The sequence below is a fragment of the Salvelinus namaycush genome, unplaced genomic scaffold (genome assembly GCF_016432855.1).
Source record: "Salvelinus namaycush isolate Seneca unplaced genomic scaffold, SaNama_1.0 Scaffold55, whole genome shotgun sequence".
Lineage (NCBI taxonomy): Eukaryota > Metazoa > Chordata > Actinopteri > Salmoniformes > Salmonidae > Salvelinus > Salvelinus namaycush.
In genome coordinates this window covers 455,001-479,664 of record NW_024061253.1, presented here as the reverse complement: position 1 = coordinate 479,664, position 24,664 = coordinate 455,001, and the positions used below count along the sequence as shown (strand labels likewise).

The 24,664-nt window shown below is 43.8% G+C and overlaps 1 long non-coding RNA gene across 2 annotated transcripts in view; it reads right to left on the bottom strand.

The window, feature by feature from the left end:
- Nucleotides 1–1,348: 1,348 nt before the first annotated feature.
- LOC120041823 overlaps nucleotides 1,349–24,664 on the bottom strand; it is a 23,408-nt gene continuing 92 nt past the window's right edge. Inside the window, exons 2-5 of one of the 2 annotated variants that reach the window (XR_005475954.1) lie at nucleotides 23,625–23,768; nucleotides 4,141–4,257; nucleotides 1,812–1,928; nucleotides 1,349–1,398 (exon numbers count right to left, since the gene is read on the bottom strand). This is a non-coding gene — a long non-coding RNA (uncharacterized LOC120041823). The remainder of the gene's footprint in view (nucleotides 1,399–1,811; nucleotides 1,929–4,140; nucleotides 4,258–23,624; nucleotides 23,769–24,664) is intronic. The other variant, XR_005475953.1, reaches the window with a different exon arrangement.

Here is a 24,664-nt window from a genome sequence, read left to right as displayed (position 1 = left end):
AACAGATCTTGTTATTCTCGAAGTCTAGGGGCAGTCGGCACTCATCCAGACCATCAAAGATGAACAGAACTTTGTACTTGTCGTAGTTGGAGATTCCTGATTGTTTGGTTTCCATTGAGAAGTGATTGAGAAGTTCAATGAAAGTGTGTTTGTCCTCTTTCATCAAATTCAGCTCCCGGAAAGGGAATGAAAATACAAATTGGACATCCTGATTTGCTTTTCCTTCAGCCCAGTCCAGAATAAACCTCTGCACAGAGACTGTTTTTCCAATGCCAGCAACTCCCTTTGTCAGCACCGTTCTGATAAGTTTGTCTTGTCCAGTTAAGGGTTTGAAGATGTCGTTACATTTGATTGCAGTCTCTGGTCTTGCTTGTTTCCTGGTTGTTGTCTCAATCTGTCTCAGCTCATGTTCATTATTGACCTCTCCTGTTCCACCCTCTGTGATGTAGAGCTCTGTGTAGATCTTATTGAGAAGTGTTGGGTTTCCTTGTTTAGTGATCCCCTCAAATACACATTGAAACTTCTTCTTTAGATTAGATTTGAGTTCACGTTGGCAAATCACAGCAAGCTCACCTGAATGAAGAAATAACACAGAGGATATTAATATTACATCTGTTTTAATGCCTACAGTATTGTAGGACTGTTATAAAGTTTTAAATTATAATTATTCATTTCCTTAACTGACTGTATAAATCTGTAAATGTTTTCATAATGCATTACAAACTGCTGTGACTGATTACATTATTATTGGTATTATTGATGGTATTATTAATGTTCTCCCTCTCTCTCTAAATGAATCACCACAACACCTTCCTGCTGCTACTTGATGAGGTCACTAGGTGTTGTGTTAAGGCTGCTACAATATCATTGAGTTACACAGCTACTTTAGCTGTACTTTAGCTGTAGCTTTTAAATGTTATAAAACAGCATTCAACATGAGGCAGACAGGTCTTACATTTCTCCAGTGTGTCAGCAAGCTCCTTCTGGTTCATTTTCCTCAGGACGTGCAGTGTGATCTTCAGAGCCCCCTCTCTGGCACTGCTCTCCTGCTTCTCATCTTCAGCATCCACCACTTCCTTATCCTGCTTCTGACTCTCAAAGCCTTCTGGGAGTTCTGGACTAAGAATCCTCTTGAACATCTTCAGCTCGTTCTTTACAAATGTCATAATTTTCTCTTCAAGCAACTGAAATAAATAAAGTAAATAAGTTAAGCAAGAGAAGAAATGCTTTCTCATTAACACATTAATTAATGATTGACAGATCAACTTTACATGAGGTAAACAAAAACAAATGTACATAACAGGACCACATACACTGAATATGGAGGCCAGGTCTGTTTGATGACTCTGGGAAGACTGACCACTGAGAATCTCTGACTCTGATCTCTCCTGTTGGTTTCTGTGGACAAAACATGAGATTACATCTCCTCATCCAGGGAGAGCACACACACACACAGAGACACACACACACACACACACACAGAGACACACACACACACACACACACACACACACACACACACACACACACACACACACACACACACACACACACACACACACACACACACACACACACACACACACACACACACACACACACACACACACCCACAGCCACAGCCACAGCCACAGCCACACAGGGAGAGAATGTTGTGTTTGTTTAATATTGTTTTAGGACTATGGAAATGGACAAAGGGATTAGTCTATGGATTATGAAAACAACCAAAAGAAATGGGAAAATGGGAGAGGAGAAATGACTAGAGACAGTGTTGTTAATCTCACTGACCATGACCCATTTGTTCTTCTTACCTTTGTTCAGTAGAAAAGTCTCCCTTTCTAAACAGTATAGGTAGACCCATAGACTGGTCACTCTTCATGGACACACAGCTGGGTACAGGGGAGGCTGGTCTCTCCTGCTTGATTGGTCTTCAACACAATAGAGACAAACATTACATCTCTCATCTACTCTGAGCTCTGATGGGAAACATAAGAAGAGTTTCATTCCAAAAAGCTATATATCCATTTTCAGAAATGTTGGTAAATTACATGTTATTGTTTAAAGACATTCTGAAAGAGATTGGTGTGTTTTTTTCACTATCTAATCATGGCATTGAGTTGTTCAATGACAGACATGTATTTATACATGTGCTTGTTAAAAAATCTATCACTTGATGTTTTCATTTCAGAGGGACAAATAATCATGTTTTTTTGCAAAATGCTATATATCTGCCTCACTCTCAGAGAAATCAGTAGTACTGCTAGGTTTTACACAGTAATAATATATATCTGCCTCACTCTCAGAGAAATCAGTAGTACTGCTAGGTTTTACACAGTAATAATATATATCTGCCTCACTCTCAGAGAAATCAGTAGTACTGCTAGGTTTTACACAGTAATAATATATATCTGCCTCACTCTCAGAGAAATCAGTAGTACTGCTAGGTTTAACACAGTAATAATATATATCTGCCTCACTCTCAGAGAAATCAGTAGTACTGCTAGGTTTCACACAGTAATAATATATATCTGCCTCACTCTCAGAGAAATCAGTAGTACTGCTAGGTTTTAGACAGTACTAATATATATCTGCCTCACTCTCAGAGAAATCAGTAGTACTGCTAGGTTTAACACAGTAATAATATATATCTGCCTCACTCTCAGAGAAATCAGTAGTACTGCTAGGTTTTACACAGTAATAATATATATCTGCCTCACTCTCAGAGAAATCAGTAGTACTGCTAGGTTTTACACAGTGATAATATATATCTGCCTCACTCTCAGAGAAATCAGTAGTACTGCTAGGTTTCACACAGTAATAATATATATCAGCCTCACTCTCAGAGAAATCAGTAGTCCTGCTAGGTTTTACACAGTAATAATATATATCTGCCTCACTCTCAGAGAAATCAGTAGTACTGCTAGGTTTTACACAGTAATAATATAAATCTGCCTCACTCTCAGAGAAATCAGTACAGTCAAATGTAACAAAGAACTACATGTTTAATAAAGAACTGTACAAATGATAAATTAAATATTAAATACTGTAATATAAGACCTGTATGTAAAACATGTATTTTTTAATTTAGCAGATGTTTTCATTCAGGGCCTCCCAAAAGCATCTTAAGCTAAGTTCACCATTAAAACCTTGTAGGAGCATCGTTAAATATCTAATCTGTTTCCCAAAACCATTGTTATTAACGTGGAACAGCTAAGTGCATCGCTAGACAACTAGTAGAACAGCTGAGTGAGTTGTTAAATGCTTTTTTACCTTCCCGCATCACTTATACACAGAATATCTCAACTAAACATTGAATCACATGGTTTATTAGTCTCTCTGTGACCACCGATAACTTCAGAACAAAGTTGACTACAAATACAAAGTTGCCAAGTCTTTAAAGTTGATAGAAATGTGCAACGTATAAAATTATGTATGAAATGATGATTCAAATAAAAACCGACCTGATTAAATTATAATACAGTAGGCTATAGTCCTATTTCAATCTCCTTCTGTGGCCTCCAACTGCTCTTAAATACAAGTAAAACTAAATGCATGCTCTTCAACCGAACGCTGCCCGCACCCGCCCGCCCGTCCAGCATCACTACTCTGGACGGTTCTGACTTAGAATATGTGGACAACTACAAATACCTGACTAGACTGTAAACGTTCCTTCCAGACTCACATTAAGCATCTCCAATCCAAAATTAAATCTAGAATTGGCTTCCTATTTCGCAACAAAGCATCCTTCACTCATGCTGCCAAACATACCCTCGTAAAACTGACCATCCTACCGATCCTCGACTTCGGTGATGTCATTTACAAAATAGCCAATGTCAATGTGCAGGTCTACCAGGTAGTTTAGGTAATTGAGGTAATTGAGGTAATATGTACATGTAGGTAGGGGTAAAACTGACTAGGCTATCAGGATAGAGATTATATCTCTTCGTCCAGGGAGTACACACACACACACGGAGGGAATGTTGTGTTTGTTTAATATTGTTTCAGGACTGTGAAAATTGACAAAATGATTAGCCTATGGATTATGAAAACAACCAAAATAAAATGGGAAAATGGGAGAGGAGAAATGACTAGAGACAGTGTTGTTTAACTCACTGACCATGACCCATGAGTTCTTCTTACCTTTGTTCAGTAGAAAAGTCTCCCTATCTAAACCTTATAGGATGACCCATAGACTGGTCACTCTTCATGGACACAGAGCTGGGTACAGGGGAGGCTGGTCTCTCCTGCTTAATTGGACTTCAACACAACAGAGACAAACATTACATCTCTCATCTACTCTGAGCTCAGATGGGGAAACAAGAGTTTCGGTCCAAAACGCTATATATCCATTTTCAGAAATGTTGAGGTAAATTTACTAACCGGGAGGGTTGAATTATGTAATTTATTGGTGGGCTGGAAGACGCACTCTTGTCTTTTCTATTCCGAGGTTGTTTACTCACAATATCAGATATTAAGATGTTTTTTATAATGAATGTATACTAAGGTTGAGGCTCTGACTAGTGATAATTTACCTGGGGTTCAATACCTGCTATAGTCACTATTTCTTTGCTCTCCCAAAAGCAACACAGCCCTAATACAAGATATATAGCTAACTAAAGTAATGAGTGACCATTTTAGAAAATCATGGGACATATAGTCTGTGGATGCATGCTATTTTATGTCAATCATATTGCTGCTTGTAGCCTATAACTTCGTGGTCTTATGCTACCATCTATTGGAAATATTTAGCATTTAAAAGGTATTAATTCACGTACAGACATTGGTGAGGCAGCTGAGAAATTAAGTGTATTTTTCTGGTTAATTCCTTAGATCTCAAACCTGCCCCACCTATCCCACGCCAATTTCAAACCAGTTCAAACCACATTTGAAAATTAAACCAATGTATCTTGTTTATCAAGTGTTCTGCCTTGCAATAATAAATATAATAATACATTTAAAAAAGCTAAATGCTTTTTTTGATTAACAAAATTTTTGATTAACAAAATAATTGAAGTGCTATTTAGTACTATAATTGTATTTAGTAACATAATATTTGTACTAAATTAGTTTCTAAAAGTGTTCTAGGCTACCCTACCCCAGAATTAGGTTTAAGGGTTAAGGCTAATATAGGTCATACGAAGGGTTAGAGTTTCTAAAAAGGGCTTTATAAATACATTTATTGATTGTTAGGTTTAGGGTTTTTAAGGCAAAAAACATTATGTCTCTCTTGCTCTTCCATGTGGCCTTCTGTGGCTACTACATAACTAATTTGTGACACCTGCTTGGATCATAATCTGAGGTAGCAACTGCGTCAGATCTACAAATCAATGAGCTAAACCTGTCCATTTGGTTTGCAACTCAGTGAAACTGTGCAGCATTCGCTCGAATCGATGCCTACAGACAAAGACTTCGATGCATATCACATTACCCAGCAGCCATTCAGAAACAATAAGTTGTCAAGAAAAGTGTTATTTCTTAATTAAAAAATCTCTTCTGGCTGTTTAAATCAGCCACATCTTGAAAAAGAGGACAGGGAAATGTGTTTTGTTTAGGTTGTACACCTTTTTCTGAAAACAAATATGGTTAACCATGACCAGATAATGCTTAACGTTTGATCAGTGTGTGCTAGTAGTAGTATTAACTGTAAAATTGGATTTAACATGTAGAAGAAACAACCGGGGAGCTCCATTGGTCCACAAGAAATGCAGGCAGCTGGTGATGATGTAGTGGTAGCTAGGATAAATGAGGATGCTGCTGGTAGAGTGGATAGGTTAAAACCTTTTCTCAATAGGGGGTGCTGTTTACACTTTGAAGATTTTTCGTTCCCAGATTAAACTGCCTCGTACTCAATTCTTGTACTCAATTCTTGTACTCAATTCTTGCTCGTACAATATGCATATTATTATTACTATTGGATAGAAAACACTCTCTAGTTTCTAAAACCGTTTGAATTATTTCTCTGAGTGAAACAGAACTCATTCTGCAGCTCACTTCCTGTCAAGAAGTGAGATTTCTGAAATTGAGGTCTCTGTTCCAGGGTCGGTTTATAAATTCCCTTATAAGCTATGGGGCTACATGCACTGCATACGCCTTCCCCTAGATGTCAGTAAGCGGTGAGACTTTGAATGGAGCGGATAGCACCATCTGGGGGAGTATAAAACCTCTTGGAACGGAAGTACCGACCTTTTCGACGAGGCGCCTGACGCATGAGGGAAACCGGCATGGCGTCTTCAAAAGCTTTCGGTTTAGCAGTTCTATATCTCCGGCTCTGATTTAATTTGTTTTTTGTCTTAAAAACTTCATAAGGTAGTTAATTTAAACCGACTTATAGCAGTTTATAGCAGTTTATTGCGATTTTCTGGAGTTTCTTTGTCAGGCGTTATCACGAGTTGGGCACCTCTCCGGTACATCGGCGTTAGCAGCTAATTTCTACAGGAGTAGAGGACATCTTTCAACCAAAAGACGATTGTTCTGGACAAAGGACCACTTGCCCAAGATTCTGATGGAAGATCATCCAAAAGTAAGAGCTATTTATGATGTTAATTCGTATATCTGTGGAAAGATGTAAAATTATTAGTCCGCCATTGATTTAGGCATGGTCTCGCTGTAACGCACGCTGAATGTCGAGTAACGTTAATTTAAAAAATCTAACACAGCGGTTGCATTAAGAACTAATGTGTCTTTCATTTGCTGTCCAACCTGTATTTTTCAGTCAAGTTTACGATTAGTTATCGATTAGATTAGGTGCCTCTCCAAGATGGCGCCGGCCAGATTGCGTGAAATGTTGCTACTAATCACATTGTAAACCACGATTTGTGCTGCTAAATATGCACATTTTCGAACAAAACCTATATGCATTGTGTAATATGATGTTACAGGACTGTCATCTGATGAAGTATATCAAGGTTAGTCAAAAATTATATATCTTTTGCTGGATTGTTACGATCGCTAACCTTTGCTACTGGTAAACGGCTTGTGTTTCCGGATATTGTGGTAAGCTAATATAATGCTAAATTGTGTTTTCGCTGTAAAACACTTAAAAAATCTGAAATATTGGCTGGATTCACAAGATGTTGGTCTTTCATTTGCTGTACGCTGTGTATTTTTCAGAAATGTTTTATGATGAGTATTTCGGTATTTGACGTTGGTCTCTGTAATTATTCTGGCTGCTTCGGCTCTATTTCAGATTGCAGCTGCAATGTAGAACTGTGATTTATACCTGAAATATGCACATTTTTCTAAAAAAACATATGCTATACAATAAATATGTTATCAGACTGTCATCTGATGAAGTTGTTTCTTGGTTAGTGGCTATATATATCTTTATTTGGTCGAAATTGTGATAGCTACCTATGCAGGAAAAAAATGGTGGGAAAAAAAAGTTGTGTCTTTTGCTATCGTGGTTTTCTAATAGATTTACATATTGTGTCTTCCCTGTAAAACATTTTAAAAATCAGAAATGATGGCTGGATTCACAAGATGTGTATCTTTCATCTGGTGTCTTGGACTTGTGATTTAATGATATTTAGATGCTAGTATTTACTTGTGACGCTATGCTAGGCTATGCTAGTCAGCTTTTTTACTGTGGGGGGTGCTCCCGGATCCGGGATTGGGACCAATTATAAGTTAATTAACAAGCTGTACTGACTAGCTTGGCTATTTAGCAGGTCATTCGTCAGTCCCTCGCCTCGAGGATGATGACGGTGAACCACAAACAAGAATAGAGAGTGAAAAGGATCTGACTACACTCATACTGTCCCTGACCGTAAAGAAAAAAGAAAATTGAACAATAAACTTCGGTGTCTCAACACTGTAGTGAACTCCGTCGTTATTCCCCAAGATCACCTCAGCCCACTCTGAGTGGAACTGGACAATATGCTTGGCGCCACACCGTACGTGGACGCGAACAGTTCTGTACGGGGACGCGGAAAGTTCCAGAATGCGGACATGAGCAGTGCAACACAATCAACTAAACCCAGTCTTTACAGTGGGTTACATTAGTAATATTGTGTCCTATCTAGTGGCAGATATTTAGGACCTCATGAGCTGTAAGAGGTACCAGCAGGTATAATAACCTGATGGGCTGTAAGAGGTACCAGCAGGTATAATAACCTCGTGGGCTGTAAGAGGTACCAGCAGGTATAATAACCTCATGGGCTGTAAGAGGTACCAGCAGGTATAATAACCTCATGGGCTGTAAGAGGTACCAGCAGGTATAATAACCTCATGGGCTGTAAGAGGTACCAGCAGGTATAATAACCTCATGGGCTGTAAGAGGTACCAGCAGGTATAATAACCTGATGGGCTGTAAGAGGTACCAGCAGGTATAATAACCTCATGGGCTGTAAGAGGTACCAGCAGGTATAATAACCTCATGGGCTGTAAGAGGTACCAGCAGGTATAATAACCTCATGGGCTGTAAGAGGTACCAGCAGGTATAATAACCTCATGGGCTGTAAGAGGTACCAGCAGGTATAATAACCTCATGGGCTGTAAGAGGTACCAGCAGGTATAATAACCTCATGGGCTGTAAGAGGTACCAGCAGGTATACTAACCTCATGGGCTGTAAGAGGTACCAGCAGGTATAATAACCTCATGGGCTGTAAGAGGTACCAGCAGGTATAATAACCTCATGAGCTGTAAGAGGTACCAGCAGGTATAATAACCTCATCAGCTGTAAGAGGTACCAGCAGGTATAATAACCTCATGGGCTGTAAGAGGTACCAGCAGGTATAATAACCTCATGGGCTGTAAGAGGTACCAGCAGGTATAATAACCTCATGGGCTGTAAGAGGTACCAGCAGGTATAATAACCTCATCAACTGTAAGAGGTACCAGCAGGTATAATAACCTCATGAGCTGTAAGAGGTACCGGCAGGTATAATAACCTCATGGGCTGTAAGAGGTACCAGCAGGTATAATAACCTCATGGGCTGTAAGAGGTACCGGCAGGTATAATAACCTCATGGGCTGTAAGAGGTACCAGCAGGTATAATAACCTCATGGGCTGTAAGAGGTACCAGCAGGTATAATAACCTCATGGGCTGTAAGAGGTACCAGCAGGTATACTACCCTCATGGGCTGTAAGAGGTACCAGCAGGTATAATAACCTCATGGGCTGTAAGAGGTACCAGCAGGTATAATAACCTCATGAGCTGTAAGAGTTACCAGCAGGTATAATAACCTCATCAGCTGTAAGAGGTACCAGCAGGTATAATAACCTCATGGGCTGTAAGAGGTACCAGCAGGTATAATAACCTCATGGGCTGTAAGAGGTACCAGCAGGTATAATAACCTCATCAGCTGTAAGAGGTACCAGCAGGTATACCAACCTCATGGGCTGTAAGAGGTACCAGCAGGTATAATAACCTCATCAGCTGTAAGAGGTAAAATGAATCACTAACCTTTGATTATCTTCATCGGATGACACTCATAGGACTTCATATTACACAATACATGCATGTTTTGTTTGATAAAGTTCATATTTATAACAAAAAATCTGAGTTTACATTGGCGCGTTACATTCACTAGTTCCAAAAACATCAAGTGATTTTGCATAGCCACATTGTTTCAACAGAAATACTCATCATAAATGTAGATGATAATACAAGTTATACACAGGGAATTATAGATATACCTCTCCTTAATGCAACCGCTGTGTCAGATTTCCAAAAAACTTCAAAGTTCAAAGCAAATCATGCAATAATCTGAGACGGAGCTCAGAACAATAGCCAAATTAGCCGCCATGTTGGGGTCAACAGAAACCAGAAAATACATGATAAATGTTTCCTTACCTTTGATGAACTTCATCAGAATGCAGTCCTAGGAATCCCAGGTCCACAATAAATGCTTGATTTGTTCGATAATGTCCGTTATTTATGTCCAATTAACTACTTTGGTTAGCGCGTTTGGTAAACAATTCCAAAGTCACAAAGCGCGTCCACTATAACGTGACGAAATGTCCAAAAGTTCCGTAACAGTCAGTAGAAACATGTCAAACGATGTACTGAATCAGTCTTTAGAATGTTGTTAATATACATCTTGAATAACGTTCCAACCGGAGAATTAGATTGACTTCAGAAGAGCGGTGGAACGGAGGTCCTCCTCATGTGAACGCGCATGTGAAAGCATGGTCGGCTCGTGGCAGTGGTGACTAATTCCTGTCTCCTTCGGCCCCCCTTCACATTAGAGTCATCAGACAAAGTTCTATTGACTGTTGACATCTAGTGGAAGCCGTAGGAAGTGAAAACTCATCAATATCTCGCTGTAATTTCAATGAGAGCTTGGTTGAAAATCTGCCACCTCAGAAAAAATTCAAACAGGATTCAACTTCTCAGGTTTTTGCCTGCCATATGAGTTCTGTTATACTCACAGACATAATTCAAACAGTTTTAGAAACTTCAGAGTGTTTTCTATCCACTATGAATAATAATATGCATATATTAGCAACTGGGACTGAGGAGCAGGCAGTTTACTATGGGCACCTCTGTGCACCTTTCATCCAAGCTACTCAATACTGCCCCTGCAGCCATAAGAAGTTAATGTCAGTCTGGAAGGAGAGTTTACAGTCTAACCAGACACCTAGGTATTTGTAGTTGTCCACATATTTTAAGTCAGAACCTTCCAGAGTAGTGATGCTGGACGGCAGGCAGGTGCGGGCAGCGATCGGTTGAAGAGCATGCATTTAGTTTTACTTGCATTTAAGAGCAGTTGGAGGCAACAGAAGGAGAGTTGTATGGCATTGAAGCTCGTCTGGAGGTTAGTTAACCTCTCTGCGCTACGGTTCCCTTTTACGGGATCACTTTCCTGAACAACTGCTAGAATTGCAGGGCGCCAAATGGAAAAATATTACTAAAAATATTTATAATCATGCAATCACAAGTGAAATATACCAAAACACAGCTTAGCTTGTTGTTAATCCACCTATCGTGTCAGATTTTGAAAATATATTTTACAGCGAAAGAAATCCAAGCTTTTGTGAGTGTAGCTTTCAATGCTACAACAGCTAGCCCCAAATTAGCAAGGTCACGAAAGTCAGAAAAGCAATACAATTAATCGCTTACCTTTGATAATCTTCGGATGTTTCCACTCACGAGACTCCCAGTTACACAACAAATGTTATTTTTGTTCGATAAATATTACTTTTATCACAAAAAAACTCCATTTGGGTTGCGCATTATGTTCAGAAAACCAAAGCCGTGTTTCGTTCGACAAATTCCAAAAAGTATCCGTAATGGTCATAGAAACATGTCAAATGTCAATCCTCAGGTTGTTTTTAACAAACATAATCGATAATATTTCAACCGGACCATTACCTATTCATTAAGAGACAAAAGGAAAATGGGGTGTCCCTCTCTCGCACACAGGAAACATTCAGAGGAGACCGGACTACTTTTGAGAGATCGTTAATTTTTCAAAATAAAAGCCTGAAACTATGTCTAAAGCCTGGTCACAGCCTGAGGAAGCCATTGGAAAAGGAATCTGGTTGAAACTTTGGAGTGTTTTCTATCCTAATCTGTAAATTATATGCATATTCTATGATCTGGGCCAGAGAAAATGTCTATTTACGTTGGGCACGTTATTTAAAAAAAAAAACCTGACCCCAGCGCTAAGAAGTTAACACAGTGTCCATAGAAGGGCCAGAAGTATACAGAATGGTGTCATCTGCGTAGAGGTGGATCAGAGAATCACCTGCAGCAAGAGTGACATCATTGATGTATACAGAGAAGAGAGTCGGCCCGAGAATTGAACCCTGTGGCACCCCCATAGAGACTGCCAGAGGTCCAGACAACAGCACCCCCGATTTGACACACAGAACTCTATCAGAGAAGTAGTTGGTGAACCAGGCGAGGCAGTCATTTGAGAATCAACGGCTGTATAGTCTGCCGATAAGAATGTGGTGATTGACAGAGTCGAAAGCCTTGGCCAGGTCGATGAATACGGCTGCACTGTAATGTCTCTTATCGATGGTTATGATATCATTTGGGACCATGAGCGTGGCTGAGGTGCACCCATGACCAGCTCACCCACTGCATAGTGAAGAAGTTACGGTGGGATTCGAAATAGTCGGTAATCTGTTTGTTAACTTGGCTCTCGAAGACCTTAGAAAGGCAGGGTAGGATAGATATAGGTCTGTAGCAGTTTGGGTCTAGAGTGTCTCCCCTTGTGAAGAGGGGGATGATCGCGGCAGCTTTCCAATCTTTGGGGATCTCAGACGACACGAAAGAGAGGTTCAACAGGCTAGTAATAGGGGATGCAACAATTTCGGCAGGTCATTTTAGAAAGAGAGGGTCCAGACTGTCTAGCCCGGCTGATTTGTAGGGGTCCAGATTTTGCAGCTCTTTCAGAACATCAGCTGACTGGATTTGGGTGAAGGAGAAATGGGAGAGGCTTGTGCGAGTTGCTGTGGGGGGTGCCGGGCAAGTGACCGGGGTAGGGGTAGCCAGGTGGAAAGCATGGCCAGCCGTAGAAAAATGCTTGATTTGAATTTCTCAATTATCGTGGATTTATCGGTGGTGACAGTGTTTCCTAGCCTCAGTGCAGTGGGCAGCTGGGAGGAGGTGCTCTTATTCTCCATGGACTTTACAGTGTCCCAGAACTTTTTTGAGTTTGTGCTACAGAATGCAAATATCTGTTTAAAAAAGCTAGCCTTAGCTCCCCTAACTGCCTGTGTATATTGGTTCCTAACTTCCCTGAAAAGTTGCATATCACGTGGGCTATTCGATGCTAATGCAAGCCACAGGATGTTTTTGTGCTGGTCAAGGGCAGTCAGGTCTGGAGTGAACCAAGGGCATTATCTGTCCCTGGTTCTACATTTTTTGACTGGATCATGCTTATTTAAGATGGTGAGGAAGGCGCTTTTAAAGAATAACCAGGCATCCTCTACTGGCAGGATGAGGTCAATATCATTCCAGGATACCCCGGCCAGGTCGATTAGAAAGGCCTGCTCGCTGAAGTATTTTAGGGAGCGTTTGACAGTGATGAGGGGTGGTCGTTTGACCGCAGACCCGTGGCGGATGCAGGCAATGAGGCAGTGATCGCTGAGATCTTGTTTGAAAACAGCAGAGGTGTATTTGGAGGGCAAGTTGGTTAGGATGATATCTATGAGGGTGCCGTCTTTACGGATTTGGTGTTGTACCTGGTAGGTTCATTGATAATTTGTGTGAGATTGAGGGCATCAAGTTTAGATTGTAGGATGGCGGGGGTGTTAATAATTAAGCATGTCCCAGTTTAGGTCACCTAGCAGCAAGAGCTCTGAAGATATATGGGGGCAATCAATTCATATATGGTGTCCAGGGCACAGCTGGGGGCAGAGGGTGGTCTATAGCATGCGGTAATGGTGAGAGACTTGTTTCTGGAAAGGTGAATTTTTAAAAGTAGAAGCTTGAATTGTTTGTGTACAGACCTGGATAGTAAGACAGAACTCTGCAGGCTATCTCTGCAGTAGATTGCAACTCTGCCCCCTTTGGCAGTTCTATCTTGGCGGAAAATGTTATAGTTATGGATGGAAATTTCAGGGTTTTTGGTGGTCTTCCTAAGCCAGGATTCAGACATGGCTAAGACATCTGGGTTGGCAGAGTGTGCTAAAACAGTGAATAAAACAAACTTAGGGAGGAGGCTTCTAATGTTAAAATGCTTGAAACCAAGGCTTTTACGCTTACAGAAGTCAACAGATGAGAGCACCTGGGGAATAGGAGTGGAGCTAGGCACTGCAGGGCCTGGATTAACCTCTACATCACTAGAGGAACAGAGGAGGAGTAGGATAAGGGTACGGCTAAAGGCTATAAGAACTGGTCGTCTAGTACGTTTGGAAAAGAGAGTAAAAGGAGCAGGTTTCTGGGCGCGATAGAAAAGATTCAAGGCATAATGTGCAGACAAAGGTATGGTAGGATGTGAGTACATTGGGCGTAAACCTAGGCAGTGAGTGATGATGAGAGAGATATTGTCTCTAGAAACATTTAAACCAGGTGATGTCATCACATATGTGGGAGGTGGAACTAAATATTTGGTTGAGGCATATTGAGCAGGGCTAGATGGTCTACAGTGAAATAAGACAGTAGTCACTAACCAGGACAGTAATGGACAAGGCATATTGAGCAGGGCTAGATGCTCTACATTGAAATAAAACAATAATCACCAACCAGAACAGTGATGGACAAGGCATATTGACATTAGGGAGAGGCATGCGTAGCCGAGTGATCATAGGGGTCCAGTGAGTGGTTGGGCTGGCTGGAGACACGGCGATTCAGACAGATAGCAGCCCGGGGCTAGTACGCTAGCAGAAGGGCCTTAGAAGGACGTTGCGACGGAGGAAAGTCTGTTTTAGCCTCCTCGTGCGGTTCCGTCGATAGACCAGTCGTTATGGATTAGTAGGGTTCCGTGTAGCAGAGGGGTCAAATGGATCTATTCAGCTAGCAGTCCAATATGCTCTAGACAGCTAGCGGGCCGCTGCAAGCAGGCTAGCAGATGGGCGTTCAGGGGAAGTCGCGACGGAGGGGCCTGTTGGAAATAAACCCTCGGGCAGATTACGTTGGTAGTCCAGTCGTGATGGATAAGCAGGGCTTCGTGTAGTAAAAGGGGCCCAGGCCGTTTGGCAAAATAGGAATAGTGGCCCGAGAAATTGTCCGATGGACCTATTAGCTAACAGTCCGATATGCTCTAGACAGCTAGCGGGCCGCGGCTAGCAGGCTAGCAGATGGGCATTCCAGGGACGTAGGAGCAAGTTGAGTAACTACCTCGAGCAGATTACGTTGGTATTCCAGTTGTGAAGGATCGGCGGGGTTCAGTAAAAGGGGTCCAGGCCAGTTGGCAAAATAGGTATTGTAGCCCAGGAGTGGCTGATGGACCTCTTCAGCTAGCCGGGAGATGGGCCTAGCATGGGCTAGCTCCAGGCTATTTGGTGCTTGCTTCGTGACAGAGACGTTAGCCAGGAGTAGACACTCGAATAGCAGCTAGATAGCTGCGATGATCCAGGTGAAAAAGGTTCAGAGTTTGCGGTAGGAATCCGGGGATATGGAGAGAAAAATAGGTCCGGTATGTTCTGGTTTGAATCGCGTTGTACAAACTGGTGAGCGCTTTCCGAGCTAAAGGTAGCTGATGACCGCTAGCAGTGGTTAGCTGACTACTAGCTAGTAGCTAGTTAGCTGGCTAGCATCTGTTGGGGGATTTCTGTTCAGAGGTAAAGAAAAATACTTTAGAAAAAAGCTGATCCACACCACATTGGGTGAGGCGGGTTGCAGGAGAGTATTTTATAATATAAAAAAAGATATGTGAAGAAAAATATATAATAAGCTATATACATGGGACACGACAAGACGAATGACAAAGACGTCTGAATGCCATCTTGTATCAACCGCAGAGCCCTACCTGTTCTGCTTTTTTGTTGTTAACCGATTTGCATGTTATTTTGGCATTAATACGTGTCATGTATTCGGTTGCAAACAATGTAGAAACAAATTATAATAAAGCCGTAGACAAACATGGTCTCTTTTTTGTTTTCTTGAGTAAAGCAGCTCCAGCATGCAGGTGTTTCAGCTCAGTGCTTTCTGTGGTGGAGGGGGAAGGCAGCTCCAACATGCAGGTGTTTCAGCTCAGTGCTTTCTGTGGTGGAGGGGGAAGGCAGCTCCAACATGCAGGTGTTTCAGCTCAGTGCTTTCTGTGGTGGAGGGGGAAGGCAGCTCCAACATGCAGGTGTTTCAGCCTCAGTGCTTTCTGTGGTGGAGGGGGAAGGCAGCTCCAACATGCAGGTGTTTCAGCCTCAGTGCTTTCTGTGGTGGAGGGGGAAGACAGCTCCAACATGTAGGTGTTTCAGCCCAGCTCAGTGCTTTCTGTGGTGGAGGGGGAAGGCAGCTCCAACATGCAGGTGTTTCAGCCCAGCTCAGTGCTTTCTGTGGTGGAGGGGGAAGGCAGCTCCAACATGCAGGTGTTACAGCCTCAGTGCTTTCTGTGGTGGAGGGGGAAGGCAGCTCCAACATGCAGGTGTTTCAGCTCAGTGCTTTCTGTGGTGGAGGGGGAAGGCAGCTCCAACATGCAGGTGTTTCAGCCTCAGTGCTTTCTGTGGTGGAGGGGGAAGGCAGCTCCAACATGCAGGTGTTTCAGCCTAGTTCAGTGCTTTCTGTGGTGGAGGGGGAAGGCAGCTCCAACATGCAGGTGTTTCAGCCTCAGTGCTTTCTGTGGTGGAGGGGGAAGGCAGCTCCAACATGCAGGTGTTTCAGCCCAGCTCAGTGCTTTCTGTGGTGGAGGGGGAAGGCAGCTCCAACATGCAGGTGTTTCAGCCTCAGTGCTTTCTGGGGTGGAGGGGGAAGGCAGCTCCAACATGCAGGTGTTTCAGCCCAGCTCAGTGCTTTCTGTGGTGGAGGGGGAAGGCAGCTCCAACATGCAGGTGTTTCAGCCCAGCTCAGTGCTTTCTGTGGTGGAGGGGGAAGGCAGCTCCAACATGCAGGTGTTTCAGCCCAGCTCAGTGCTTTCTGTGGTGGAGGGGGAAGGCAGCTCCAACATGCAGGTCTTTCAGCCCAGCTCAGTGCTTTCTGTGGTGGAGGGAAAAGGCAGCTCCAACATGCAGGTGTTTCAGCCTCAGTGCTTTCTGTGGTGGAGGGGGAAGCCAGCTCCAACATGCAGGTGTTTCAGCCTCAGTGCTTTCTGTGGTGGAGGGGGAAGCCAGCTCCAACATGCAGGTGTTTCAGCCCAGCTCAGTGCTTTCTGTGGTGGTGGGGCAGCCAGCTTCAACATACAGGTGTTTCAGCCCAGCTCAGTGCTTTCTGTGGTGGTGGGGCAGCCAGCTTCAACATACAGGTGTTTCAGCCTAGCTCAGTGCTTTCTGTGGTGGTGGGGCAGCCAGCTCCAACATGCAGGTGTTTCAGCCTCAGTGCTTTCTGTGGTGGAGGGGGAAGGCAGCTCCAACATGCAGGTGTTTCAGCCCAGCTCAGTGCTTTCTGTGGTGGAGGGGGAAGGCAGCTCCAACATGCAGGTGTTTCAGCTCAGTGCTTTCTGTGGTGGAGGGGGAAGGCAGCTCCAACATGCAGGTGTTTCAGCCTCAGTGCTTTCTGTGGTGGAGGGGGAAGGCAGCTCCAACATGCAGGTGTTTCAGCCTCAGTGCTTTCTGTGGTGGAGGGGGAAGGCAGCTCCAACATGCAGGTGTTTCAGCTCAGTGCTTTCTGTGGTGGAGGGGGAAGGCAGCTCCAACATGCAGGTGTTGCAGCCCAGCTCAGTGCTTTCTGTGGTGGTGAGGCAGCCAGCGGGAAATACTGAGTGTAGGGGTTGGTAATGTTCTGTTGTTGCGACTTGATTGGCTCAGTGTTCTGTCACTCATTGAGACACTACGTCACCGCAAAATCTACAGTGAGAGCTGGAAAATTCAAACCCATTGGGTGCTGCCATAGAGTTACATTAGAAGTGTCCATCCAAAAGGCTCAAGGTCATTGGCCACAGTTAAAATGACGTCAAATCACGTTATATCTACCGTAGCTTTGATTGGACTGATCATGTCAATATCATACGTTCAAAATCTTAGCTGATAATGAGTGGTTTGGAATGAGTGGTTTGGAATGAGTGGTTTGGAATGAGTGGTTTGGAATGAGTGGTTTGGAATGAGTGGTTTGGAATGAGTGGTTTGGAATGAGTGGTTTGGATTGAGTGGTTTGGAATGAGTGGTTTGGAATGAGTGGTTTGGAATGAGTGGTTTGGAATGAGTGGTTTGGAAGGAATCAGTGGCAAACTGCAAGCATTGCAAAGCAATCACTAGCCAGACAATTCAGTGGAGAGGGTGTGTGGTCCAATTCAGAGAAATCCAGAGAAAGACAGACTTTGATGACAAAATGTTCCTACATGAAACACATCCCTTATTTTAAGTGTTTCTACCGTCTTTTGCACCAGGTACACCAAGTATTGGGAAAAACTGAAAGCAATCCTGAAAAAGCACCGGCATATTCTGCAATCAGACAAAACAACCGCACACCTCTTCAAGGAACCCCCACTGGTGGTCTGTAAGCGTGGTCGCAATATTTCTGACCTGCAGGGGGAGCCTCAGGGGGAGCCACTCAGACACTATAGGAGATATCTTGGTGAGATCTGACCTGCCCCCTGACCCCACTCAGACACTATAGGAGATATCTTGGTGAGATCTGACCTGCCCCCTGAGCTACTCAGACACTATAGGAGATATCTTGGTGAGATCTGACCTGCCCCCTGACCCCACTCAGACACTATAGGAGATATCTTGGTGAGATCTGACCTGCCCCCTGACCCCACTCAGACACTATAGGAGATATCTTGGTGAGATCTGACCTGCCCCCTGAGCCCACTCAGACACTATAGGAGATATCTTGGTGAGATCTGACCTGCCCCCTGACCCCACTCAGACACTATAGGAGATATCTTGGTGAGATCTGACCTGCCCCCTGAGCCACTCAGACACTATAGGAGATATCTTGGTGAGATATGACCTGCCCCCTGACCCCACTCAGACACTATAGGAGATATCTTGGTGAGATCTGACCTGCCCCCTGACCCCACTCAGACACTATATGAGATATCTTGGTGAGATCTGACCTGCCCCCTGACCCCACTCAGACACTATAGGAGATATCTTGGTGAGATCTGACCTGCCCCCTGACCCCACTCAGACACTATAGGAGATATCTTGGTGAGATCTGACCTGCCCCCTGAGCTACTCAGACACTATAGGAGATATCTTGGTGAGATCTGACCTGCCCCCTGACCCCACTCAGACACTATAGGAGATATCTTGGTGAGATCTGACCTGCCCCCTGAGCCACTCAGACACTATAGGAGATACCTTGGTGAGATCTGACCTGCCCCCTGAGCTACTCAGACACTATAGGAGATATCTTGGTGAGATCTGACCTGCCCCCTGAGCCACTCAGACACTATAGGAGATATCTTGGTGAGATCTGACCTGCCCCCTGACCCCACTCAGACACTATAGGAGATATCTTGGTGAGATCTGACCTGCCCCCTGACCCCACTCAGACACTATAGGAGATATCTTGGTGAGATCTGACCTGCCCCCTGACCCCACTCAGACACTATAGGAGATAGTTTGGTGAGATCTGACCTGCCCCCTGAGCTACTCAGACACTATAGGAGATATCTTGGTGAGATCTGACCTGCCCCCTGACCCCACTCAGACACTATAGGAGATATCTTGGTGAGATCTGACCTGCCCCCTGACCCCACTCAGACACTATAGGAGATATCTTGGTGAGATCTGACCTGCCCCCTGACCCCACTCAGACACTATAGGAGATATCTTGGTGAGATCTGACCTGCCCCCTGACCCCACTCAGACACTATAGGAGATATCTTGGTGAGATCTGACCTGCCCCCTGACCCCACTCAGACACTATAGGAGATATCTTGGTGAGATCTGACCTGCCCCCTGACCCCACTCAGACACTATAGGAGATATCTTGGTGAGATCTGACCTGCCCCCTGACCCCACTCAGACACTATAGGAGATATCTTGGTGAGATCTGACCTGCCCCCTGACCCCACTCAGACACTATAGGAGATATCTTGGTGAGATCTGACCTGCCCCCTGACCCCACTCAGACACTATAGGAGATAGCTTGGTGAGATCTGACCTGCCCCCTGAGCTACTCAGACAATATAGGAGATATCTTGGTGAGATCTGACCTGCCCCCTGACCCCACTCAGACACTATAGGAGATATCTTGGTGAGATCTGACCTGCCCCCTGACCCCACTCAGACACTATAGGAGATATCTTGGTGAGATCTGACCTGCCCCCTGACCCCACTCAGACACTATAGGAGATATCTTGGTGAGATCTGACCTGCCCCCTGACCCCACTCAGACACTATAGGAGATATCTTGGTGAGATCTGACCTGCCCCCTGACCCCACTCAGACACTATAGGAGATATCCTGGTGAGATCTGACCTGCCCCCTGACCCCACTCAGACACTATAGGAGATAGCTTGGTGAGATCTGACCTGCCCCCTGAGCTACTCAGACACTATAGGAGATATCTTGGTGAGATCTGACCTGCCCCTGACCCCACTCAGACACTATAGGAGATATCTTGGTGAGATCTGACCTGCCCCCTGACCCCACTCAGACACTATAGGAGATATCTTGGTGAGATCTGACCTGCCCCCTGACCCCACTCAGACACTATAGGAGATATCTTGGTGAGATCTGACCTGCCCCCTGACCCCACTCAGACACTATAGGAGATATCTTGGTGAGATCTGACCTGCCCTCTGACCCCACTCAGACACTATAGGAGATATCTTGGTGAGATCTGACCTGCCCCCTGACCCCACTCAGACACTATAGGAGATATCTTGGTGAGATCTGACCTGCCCCCTGACCCCACTCAGACACTATAGGAGATATCTTGGTGAGATCTGACCTGCCCCCTGACCCCACTCAGACACTATAGGAGATATCTTGGTGAGATCTGACCTGCCCCCTGACCCCACTCAGACACTATAGGAGATATCTTGGTGAGATCTGACCTGCCCCCTGACCCCACTCAGACACTATAGGAGATATCTTGGTGAGATCTGACCTGCCCCCTGAGCTACTCAGACACTATAGGAGATATCTTGGTGAGGTCTGACCTGCCCCCTGACCCCACTCAGACACTATAGGAGATATCTTGGTGAGATCTGACCTGCCCCCTGACCCCACTCAGACACTATAGGAGATATCTTGGTGAGATCTGACCTGCCCCCTGACCCCACTCAGACACTATAGGAGATATCTTGGTGAGATCTGACCTGCCCCCTGAGCTACTCAGACACTATAGGAGATATCTTGGTGAGATCTGACCTGCCCCCTGACCCCACTCAGACACTATAGGAGATATCTTGGTGAGATCTGACCTGCCCCCTGAGCTACTCAGACACTATAGGAGATATCTTGGTGAGATCTGACCTGCCCCCTGACCCCACTCAGACACTATAGGAGATATCTTGGTGAGATCTGACGTGCCCCCTGAGCTACTCAGACACTATAGGAGATATCTTGGTGAGATCTGACCTGCCCCCTGACCCCACTCAGACACTATAGGAGATATCTTGGTGAGATCTGACCTGCCCCCTGACCCCACTCAGACACTATAGGAGATATCTTGGTGAGATCTGACCTGCCCCCTGACCCCACTCAGACACTATAGGAGATATCTTGGTGAGATCTGACCTGCCCCCTGACCCCACTCAGACACTATAGGAGATATCTTGGTGAGATCTGACCTGCCCCCTGAGCTACTCAGACACTATAGGAGATATCTTGGTGAGATCTGACCTGCCCCCTGACCCCACTCAGACACTATAGGAGATATCTTGGTGAGATCTGACCTGCCCCCTGACCCCACTCAGACACTATAGGAGATATCTTGGTGAGATCTGACCTGCCCCCTGACCCCACTCAGACACTATAGGAGATATCTTGGTGAGATCTGACCTGCCCCCTGACCCCACTCAGACACTATAGGAGATATCTTGGTGAGATCTGACCTGCCCCCTGAGCCACTCAGACACTATAGGAGATATCTTGGTGAGATCTGACCTGCCCCCTGACCCCACTCAGACACTATAGGAGATATCTTGGTGAGATCTGACCTGCTCCCTGACCCCACTCAGACACTATAGGAGATATCTTGGTGAGATCTGACCTGCCCCCTGACCCCACTCAGACACTATAGGAGATATCTTGGTGAGATCTGACCTGCCCCCTGACCCCACTCAGACACTATAGGAGATATCTTGGTGAGATCTGACCTGCCCCCTGAGCCACTCAGACACTATAGGAGATATCTTGGTGAGATCTGACCTGCCCCCTGACCCCACTCAGACACTATAGGAGATAGCTTGGTGAGATCTGACCTGCCCCCTGACCCCACTCAGACACTATAGGAGATATCTTGGTGAGATCCGACCTGCCCCCTGACCCCACTCAGACACTTTAGGAGATATCTTGGTGAGATCTGACCTGCCCCCTGACCCCACTCAGACACTATAGGAGATATCTTGGTGAGATCTGACCTGCCCCCTGACCCCACTCAGACACTATAGGAGATATCTTGGTGAGATCTGACCTGCCCCCTGACCCCACTCAGACACTATAGGAGATAGTTTGGTGAGATCTGACCTGCCCCCTGATCCACTCAGACACTTTTGACACCCATTCCAAAAGGGAACTACGAACGTGGCTCATGCGCACAGAGCAATATCACTATAAAAACATCCTTCTTCAGACACCCACATACAGGTAGAAACATCCCTGTTGGGGGGATCATCTCATGCAAGACCAAGGGAGTAATCTATCTCATCACCTGTTCATGTGGAAAAGCCTACGTAGGACAAACAAAAAGACATGTAAAACAACACATAGCTGAACACCACAGCTCAATCAGGTGTCAGAACACTGACTATCCAGTAGCAGCTCACTTTGTGGAAGTTAACCATCCCATCTCCTCCCTCAAATACACATTGAGCATGTTGCTCTACCAAGGAGAGGAGGTAACATGGAGATCCTACTACTACAGAGGGAGACAGGATATCCTGTCTAAAAACATTGACCCCTAGTGGTCTGAATATTGACGTTGATGTCAGGACCTTCTTATGAACAATTCTCTCTTTTAAATGTATATATTCTTTCTACATCTTATCAGATCCAGTATGTTCCCCTGTTGATGATGTTTATTATGCATTAAGGTTGAACCAAAACATTACATTAAATAGGAAACAATTAAATATGTGAAATTGAATTAAACAATAATGTATGTTGATGCTAATGTTATGTACAATATTCAATTATGTTTCCATGTGATAGCAACAGCCTGATATATTCAATATGCCATAAACTATTGTTTTGTTAACAGTTTCATCAATTCATTCTAATTAACTTAATCATTATGACACACCCCTCACTATTGTCATTGGTTGCACTAATTACACTGTTTGTCTACATAACCTGGTTCAAGTATTCATGACATCACCCTGAAGAAGGCACAGTGATAACGAAACGTTGGTTATTTACCCAATAAATTACTGGGAGTTTATATATGGAGTTTATATATGGAGTTTATATATGGAGTGTAGGACTCTATTTATGTTTTATATCTTATAGTTTATTAGCCGTTAGTCAGAACCTCCACATAAATAAAATATGGGTGTGCGCCAGCTCATGTTTTTTATTGGAACCATTTCCCTGTTTGACTGCTAGGTGTTATGGGTATTATGACACCTCCACTGTGGGGCTCTATAAAACTATTGGAACCATTTCCCTGTTTGACCGCTAGGTGTTATGGGTATTATGACACCTCCACTGTGGGGCTCTATAAAACTATTGGAACCATTTCCCTGTTTGACCGCTAGGTGTTATGGGTATTATGAGTGGGGCTCTATAGCGCAAATGAAATGGGAGAATCTAGAGAATGCAACAATATGTGTTTCATCAAGCTGTGATGTTCTCAGTAAAATACTAACATCTATACATTTAAAATCTTAGAACAGTAATATTTTACAGACCCTTAAGCCTTCATTTCTGATGAAAAAACACAATTGTGAAAAGATGGTGGATATAGTGTTTTGGATATAAACTCTTCATTAAATCTTTAAAAAATTGTCATCTCACCTCTTAGATTTGGTGCCATGTTCCCCAGAGATACTCATTTTAGAGGCAGGGCTCCCGTCCTCTCTCTCCCCAGAGAGACTCATTTTAGAGGCAGGGCCCCCCTCCTCTCTCTCCCCAGAGAGACTCATTTTAGAGCACTGACCCCTAAACAGAGACCCAACATGTTGGTTGTGGTTAACACAGTGACAACTAAACAGAGATCCAGCATGTTGGTTGTGGTTAACACAGTGACAACTAAACAGAGATCCAGCATGTTGGTTGTGGTTAACACAGTGACAACTAAACAGAGATCCAACATGTTGGTTGTGGTTAACACAGTGACAACTAAACAGAGATCCAACATGTTGGTTGTGGTTAACACAGTGACAACTAAACAGAGATCCAACATGTTGGTTGTGGTTAACACAGTGACAACTAATTATTGAAGGTCCATTGTTCTATTTTATTAATTATCTCTTAGAAATAAAACATGTACTAACAGATACATCCAAACAGTCAGGTGATTTAATTAATAGATAACTAATAATAATAATACCAATAAGATAAGAGTAATATTATAAAGAATAATAATGTCTCACTTTCTCTTTTAATAATTTCTCTCATTCTAGTGTGTTGCTTTGTTCAACAGGTCTGATATTATTCTGCTGTTACTGAATTCAGTTCATAATAACAATGTAAAGTCTGTTCAGTGGTTTCATACCAAACTACACAGGAAGCAGGAGATCATTGTCATTTAGAAATCAACAAATGTTCTGATATTCTGAAAGATGATTTACAACTATGATACATTAACATTTTTACAAATGGTAAAATAACTACGATATACGAATCGTATAATATGATATATGGACAATATGTTTTGGAATTTGATTTGCCTACGGCCCAGTTAGCACCATTTTGTATGATTGAACTGTCACGTAGCTGTCCCAGGTGAAATGGACTGTTAGAGCCGAGTGCTTTACTTTCATTCACTTTACTAAAATAACACCATACATTTAATTTCTCTACACACTTTACAATAATCCCTGGGTAGAGTCTTA